Source organism: Mastomys coucha, unplaced genomic scaffold, assembly GCF_008632895.1.
Source record: "Mastomys coucha isolate ucsf_1 unplaced genomic scaffold, UCSF_Mcou_1 pScaffold5, whole genome shotgun sequence".
In the NCBI taxonomy this organism is placed as follows: domain Eukaryota; kingdom Metazoa; phylum Chordata; class Mammalia; order Rodentia; family Muridae; genus Mastomys; species Mastomys coucha.
Genome location: NW_022196911.1, coordinates 19,941,996 through 19,948,469, shown reverse-complemented (window position 1 = coordinate 19,948,469; position 6,474 = coordinate 19,941,996). Strand labels below are relative to the sequence as shown.

Below are 6,474 nucleotides of genomic sequence, written 5' to 3'. Positions count from 1 at the left end.
AAAAAAAAAAAAAAAAAAACAATCTTCATGATTGTGATTTAAATTGTACTACCTAAATGTCTTTGTACTCCTTACATACAATATTACTCTATCTTTACTGACAATGCTGCAATTCTTTTATAAGTAACTACAATATTAAATTACACTGTAAAACCTACTGTGGCCCTGATAGTGTTCATAATTCAGAGATCCTTTGTAACTTAATCATGGGAAATCTAGATTAAAAGAATTTTTTTTGTAAAATTTTTCAGATAATGCTTACTTATATGAGAATCCTAAATTTACTTTTCTCCTTAAAATTCCTTGTGTTTTGAAATTCTATTCTTTCTCTGCTAAAGTTAATGTAATATACCTTATTTCACTGGATATTGTGCAAAATTATCCAATAATATGTTTTTATAACACTTGAAGCAAGCATATATTTTTCATGTAGATAGAATATTCTTAGAAATGTGAGGGATTTTCTAAAAAATATTATAGCACTCCTCTCAGGAACTTTTTAACATTTTCATAAATATTAAAAATTAACATATAGATAATAATAATTATTAACATAAAATAGATGCTCCAAATTTTGTAAAACAGATTGTTTTGGCATGGTAGTTTGAAAATGCTTGGCTCAGAAAGTGGCACTATTTTGAAGTGTGGCCTTGTGGAAAGAAATATTTCACTGTGGAACTGGGCTTTAAATCCATCATCCAATATATCTGGAATTCAGGCTTTTCCCAGAAGATTTCACCTAAAAATGTAGAACTCTCAGCTCCTCCTGTGCCATGCCTGCCTAGATGCTTTCATTCTCCCAACTTGAGGATAATTTACTGAACCTCTGAACCTGTAAGCCAGTCCCAATGAAATGTTGTCCTTATAAAAGGTGATTTGTCAAAGTGATTGTTCACAGCAGTAAAACCCTAACTAGACATAAGTTAGTACCTGTTGTGGGGGATTTCTGTGATAGCTCTGACCGTGTTTTTGGTTTGAAGAATGGGGATTTTGAGATTTTCGGAAGCAGTAAAATGCTTTAAATTGGGCTTAATGGCCCATCCTTGTAGGAATAGGGAAACCTTTGTTGTTGAGGGTGATTTGAACTGTGGAAGTCTGGTTCTAGAGGTTTCAGAGGAGAAGAAATTTTTATATAGAGCTTTTTTTTTTGATATATTGGTGAAGTATGTAGCTTTTTGCACTTGTCTAAAGAGCATATCTGACATTAAGATAAAGAGATACATATTGACTGAATTAACAAAGGAAGTCCCAAAAAGCTGAGCAAAGACGTTGATCTCTGGTTAAGTCTCATGAATAGCCTTTATATACAAGCATATCAAGCTTAGAAAGGAAAAATAGAAAACATATGGTTCATTTGCCTATGAGCTACATCTATCTCTTCTGTATCCAGAGAGATATGTTCTTTGGGAGAAATACCCTTCCTCCCCTCTTTTGTCCCCTTTCCCCTCTTCCTTGACCTCTATCCCCTGTCTTAGTTCTTTATCACTGGGCAAATAAATCTCCTTTGTGCTGAAAAAAAAAAAGAAAAAGAAAACATATGGTCAAGTAAAAATAAAGGAGTACCAGGAAGTGAAATTAAGCTAGCTAAATGATAGGTTTAAGGAGAAAAAGTGTTGAGAGAGTGGTGATCTCTGTGCAAGATCTCACTCAACCAAACTATTGTTTGTATTTGCAGTTGGAAAGGGAATACTTTGGAGTTTTAATGTGGAATGATCTACAATCTAGAAATAGAGGGCAAACTTGTGATCCAGATCTTGAGGCTGGAAGACACAGGCTTTTGACCTGGATCAAGGAAAACAACGGCCATGAGAAACTTGGGCCAAGGCATGGTGGTACACCCCTTTAATCCCAGGAGACAAAGAAAAACAGTTCTCTGAGTTTTAGGCCAGCCTGTGAGAGAGCAAGTTCAAGAAGAGAAAAGCTTAAATCCAGGTGTGATAATACATGCACTACATCATAGCATTCTGGAGACAGAGCCATACAGATCTCTGATTTCAAGGTCAATTTATAGAGCAAGTCCAAGGATAGCCAAGCTTATGCAGTTAGAAGCTGCCAAACTCAGGAGTATTGGCCATGTGGCTCTGACTTATGTGTCAATAAGAAAAGGAGACTAGCAGAACAATTGATGTTGGTCACTGGAGCTTAGAAATTAGCAATAATTAAGACTAGATCAGCATCACTGAGGTGAAATCATCTGGGAAGTGTTTTCTGAGAGTAATAAAGCTGTGTTCCAGAGACAGCCAAGCTTGTACTTCGATCTGCAGCTTGACTTGGTGTTAGAGTCATTCAAGTGTTACAGGATTTGAAAATATAGAGAGTAGCTGAGGCTTGGTACTGTGAGAAGCCAGCAAATGCACCGGTGAAGGTAAAGCCTCAAATGCAGTTGATATCTCAGGACTAGAGGGGTCATGCAAGAAAGGTGAGGCTTAGCACCATGAAAAGAGACCATGAAAGGCTATTGGTGAAGCCTAGCTGCAGTGCAAGGCCCTAGTGCACTGTAGATGCCAATAGCATGGGATTATTATCAAAACCACTAGCAAAAGTAGAGTCAACCAGAGCCTAGAGTGCTACAGAGGGCAGAGATGGAGAAATAATGCAAGCCTTTGGAGGAGCCTAGAACACCATGTGTAGATCCCATACTTTGAAAGAATAAGCAATAATGTTGACGTTGCCTTGGAATTCCCAAAATGTTAAAGATTCCAGAGCCATGGGATATCTGCTGAGGAAAGCTGCTACCAGGGATTGGAACTAGCCCAGTAGAAGGAAGTTTGTTGCAGTCAACAAATTTGAAAAAGGAGAGGAGATATGAAACCTTGACATTTGATGTGGAGATCAAGTATTTGGAGTTTGTCTAGCAGGTTCATGTCTGGCTTTGGGGATTATAACTGAAGATTGAGAATTAATGTCAGTAGAGACTTTGAACTTGGATTTTTAACATTGTCAAAAGTGTTATAAAATATGTGGATATTGTAAGTTGGACAAAAATGTACTTTTTTATAATGCTATGCCTAGCTATGGCCTCCAAGACCCAAGTGTTTAAACATGCCTATGGGGTCCAGAGAGTGGAAAGTTCTAGTTTGAATGTGCTTGGTCCAGAGAGTGGCACTATTTGTAGGTGTGTCTCATTGAAGGAAATGTGTCATAGTGGGCATGGTCATTAATACTCTTGTGTTATGGGCCAAAAAACCAGTCTTTTACTAGCAGCCCTCAGAAGAAGATGTAGAATTCTCAGCTCCTATGCATAATGCATGACTGGATAATGTTGTGCTCCTACCACAACGATAATTAACTGGACATCTGAATTAGTAAGCCAGCACCAATTAAGTGTTGTCCATAAAGGAGTTGCCTTTTTCACGGTGTTTGCTCACAGCAGTAAAACCCTCACTAAGACAGTGGATAACACAATATTTCTATATTTCTTAAAATATAATTAATAACTAGAGTATCATTTTTATTTCATTAATAACATTGAATTTATATTTTCATGTATAAAAGATAGGGTTACTTTACTGTTTAATTTTCTATCACCAATATTTTCAAATTTACAGCATTTCTTTGAGCTACATACTGTTGTACAATATAATTAATTAACAGACACTGTCCAGATTTGTTCTTAGTGTGTGAGTGACTTTTATGCATAAACAGGATACATTCAAAAATTTATTTTATATATATTTGTGTGTGTATGTTTCTGAGCATGTGTGTTTGTGAGTATGTGTGTGTGTATGTGTGTAAGGATTTTATGTGTGTGAAATTTTGAGAGTCAAATTTATTATTACTGAAAGTTGGTATTAAAAGAAGAAAGTGTGGAAACTTCATAAGAATCAGAAGCATACATATGAATTTGAAAATTGTTTCAAAATTTGTAAAGAATTGTGTTGGAATTTTGATGGCTATTGCATTGAATCTGTACATTGTTTTTGGTTATTTGGCCATTTGCACTATGTTAATTCTATGTATCTACAAGCAAGGGAGATGTTTTCATTTTTTGGTATCTTCCTCAATTTTTCTAGTCAGAAACCTGAAATGTATGTCCTACAGATTTTTTTCATTTACTTGGTTAGAGCTGCATGAAATTGATGATATTGGTATTTATTGTGACAGTGTTGTCTCTCTAACTTCCTTCTCAGACCTTTTTATTGCTTATGAATAGGAGGATACTGATTTCTTTGAGTTAGTTTGGTATCCAGCCACATTCTTGAGTGCTTATATCAGCTGTAGGAATACTCTTGCAGAATTTTGGGGATACAGAGATGGTTCAATATACAAAAAAAAATCCATTAATGTAATACATTAAATAAATTAACTCAATGAAAAATCATGTGATTATCTCATTAGAAGCTGAAAAGGCATTTGAGAAAATGTAACACCCCTTTCTGTTAAAAGTATTGGAGAGATCAGGATTTCATGGCCCTAACCTACACATAGTAAAAGGAATATACAGCAAACCATTAGCCAACATCAAATTAAAAGGACACATACTTGAAGCAATCCCACTAAATTAAGGGACAAGACAAGGATGCCCAGTCTCTCCATATCTAGTAAGTATAATACTCAAAGATCTAGATATAGCAAAAATACCAAGAACAATAGATCAAGGAAACATAAATTTGAAAAGAAATAGTCAAAGTATCACTATTGCTAGATGATATGTTAGTTTACATAAGCAACCCAAAAAAATCTACCAGAGTTCCTTCTAGAGCTAATAAAGAAATTAAGCAAAGTAGCTGGATAATAATTTTACTCAAACAAATTATTAGCCTTCCTCTACACAGAGGATAAACAGGATGAGAAAAACATTAGAAAATAAGACCTTTCACAAAAGGAAGAAATAGGATTAATATCTTGTAACTCTTACCAAGTAAGTGAAATCTATAGATTGGTAGGATTATCATTGTAAATATTGCCATCCTACCAAAATCAAGCAACAGATTCAATGCAATCCCCATTAAGATACTAACATAATACTTCACAAACATTGAAAGAGCAATTCTCAATTGGATATGGATAACCAAAAAGCCCAGCATAACAAAAATAATTTTTAACATGGAAAGAACCTCTGGAAGAATTACTGTCCCTGACCTATAGCTGTACTATAGAACAATAATGATTTTTAAAAAACACATAGTATTGGTACATATATAGAGAGGTCAATCAATGGAATAGAAGTGAAGATCCAGAAACAAGCCCACATACATATGGACACTTTTAATTTGATAAAGAAGCCAAAAACATACAATCAAAAAAAGAAAACATAATCAATGAATTGTGGTCATCTAATTAACAGTCTATATTAGAATTATAAAAACAGATCCATATTTTTATCACCTTGTAGAAACCCCAAGTCCAAGTGGATCAAGGATCTCAGCATAAACCAGAGAATTCACAGCAGAGGACTCTCTAATGGCTAAAACATACATAAGAACTAAAATTATTATTGATCAGTGAAATGCAAATCAAAATTACTCTGAGATTCCACCTTATATCAATTAGAATGGCTGAAATCAAAAACACAGATGAGAGCAAATGCTGGCAAGAATGTGGAGAAAGTGGAACATTCCAATGTTCCTTTTAGGATTGCAAACTGGTAAAACTACTCTTGAAATCTTTCTGACAGTTTGTCAGAAAATTGAAAATAGACATACCTGAAGACCCATCCATACCACTCTTGTCTATATACTCAAATAATGCCCCAACATATAACAGGAACACATGCTTAAATACGTTCATAGTGGTCTCATTTGTAAGAGCCAAAACATGGAAGCAACCCAAATGTTCTATAACAGAAGAATGCATATAGAATATGTGGCACATTTACACAACAGAATATTACACAGTTATTAAGATCAAGGGCATCATGAGTTTTGTAGGATGGATAAAACTATAAAATATCCTGAGTGAGGTAACAGAGGCCCAAAAAGACATGCATAATATGTACTCAGTAACAAGATGATATTAGCCAAACAGCATGGAACACCTAGGATACAACCCACAGAGTTTAAGAATTTTTAGAAGCAGAAAGGCCAAGAGAGGTGTGAATGGATGGGTTAGGGAACTGTGGGAGGGTGTCCACAGAGTGGAGACCATGACTGCATTGTAACTAAATAAATTAATTAATTAAATGTGGTGTGTGCTTATAGATTTAGAGTATTGGCTCATTTCCATAATAGCAGGAAGCATAGAAGCAATCAGGAATAGATCACACTAGAACACAACATAAATGCTTAAATCCTGATTTGAAGGTAGCAGCAGAAAAAATAAAAGACCATAAGTCACATGGACTTTTAAAACATAAAGGCAGTCCCTAGCAGTACACCTCCCCCTAAAAAGACCACAACCTCTAATGTTTGCTATTGGGTCCAGTAACAAAATAAAAAGTCTATAAAACTCTAATCCAAGAGAAACCAGAAAGTGTGGAGAGCTGCGAAGCACCACACCTCAAAGATGGCGCTGGCCGCCGCCCCCCCCCCCCCC

The 6,474-nt window shown here is 35.4% G+C and overlaps 1 protein-coding gene across 1 annotated transcript in view; it reads right to left on the bottom strand.

Annotated features, from left to right (window-relative positions):
- LOC116076844 (vomeronasal type-2 receptor 116-like) overlaps positions 1–6,474 on the bottom strand; it is a 30,979-nt gene that overhangs the window by 1,481 nt on the left and 23,024 nt on the right. The window lies entirely within an intron of this gene.